Here is a 1,151-nt window from a genome sequence, read left to right on the forward strand (position 1 = left end):
ACATGGGGCAGGACTGGCCGCCCCCAGGCCAGGCCGTTGTGGAGATGGGAGCAAAGTGTTCGGCTCACCCTATGCAGTTCGCTCCCCGGGACATCCCTTTCTCCTGAACTCACCTCACTAGCATCCCAGGACCTTGCTATAAAGGAGAATTAAACCACTGAATCCTGGGGTATCAGAGGCTGCCCCGAGGGCAGTAGAGGGGGAGATGGGAGGAAAATGACCAACTCGCCAACGCATCTCCCTTTGCTGCTGTGCCGCCTCTGTCTCTGCTGCTGACCGCTTCCTCTCACCTCACCTCGCCCGCTCCCAAGAGCAGGCTGACTTTAAAAGTTTGAATCCCGCTTGATTGGGGGAGGGGAGCCAACCGCAGGCAAGGCAGGTAGGGATAAGGGAAAAAATCCTCTGGCTCGCTGGGAGCACCCTATTCCCCTGTCGCCTTTGCCGATCCACTTGCCGAGACCGTTCCAATCCTGTACTGTGTCGGTCAGACTGACTGCCTGCATGACTGACTATCTATTGGAGGATGGGAAAGTCTAGACTATGTGTGTGTCTGTCTGTTTTTCCTACGAAGGTGGAGGCGGCTAGTATGTCTCTGTATTTGCCGGTCTTTCTATCTATCTATTTATCTCTGTGTGTATATATTAACGAATGTATATATGTATGTATGTATGTATGTATGTAGGTATGTATGTGTCTATCTATCTATCTATCTATCTATCTATCTATCTATCTATCTATCTATCTATTTATATATCTAGTGGAGTCTTCGCAGTAGGCTAGTGTGTCGTTTAGTTCTGTCAGTTGGTGGAGGAGGTTAGTGTGTTTATATAACTACCTACCTATTTGAGGAAGAGGAGAAGGCTAGTGTGTGTGTGTGTATTTGTGTGTGGTTTCTGGTCTGCCTAACTATGTATCTGTATCTAAAGGGGTTGGTGCTACTGTGTCTGTCTTTCAGTCTATGTAGGCATGTAATGGAGGAGGAGTAGGCTAGTATGTCTGTCTTTCTATGTGTCAGAGATCTCTGTATGTACCTGTATCTAATGTAGAAGAAGGAAGAGGCTAGAGCATCTATCTCTCTGTCTGTCAGAGGAGGAGAAGACCAGTGTGTCTGTCTCTCTGTGTGTCTGAGAGTTGTCTCTATCTATATCTAA

Source organism: Camelus ferus, chromosome 24 (genome assembly GCF_009834535.1).
Source record: "Camelus ferus isolate YT-003-E chromosome 24, BCGSAC_Cfer_1.0, whole genome shotgun sequence".
NCBI classification, from domain to species: Eukaryota; Metazoa; Chordata; class Mammalia; order Artiodactyla; family Camelidae; genus Camelus; species Camelus ferus.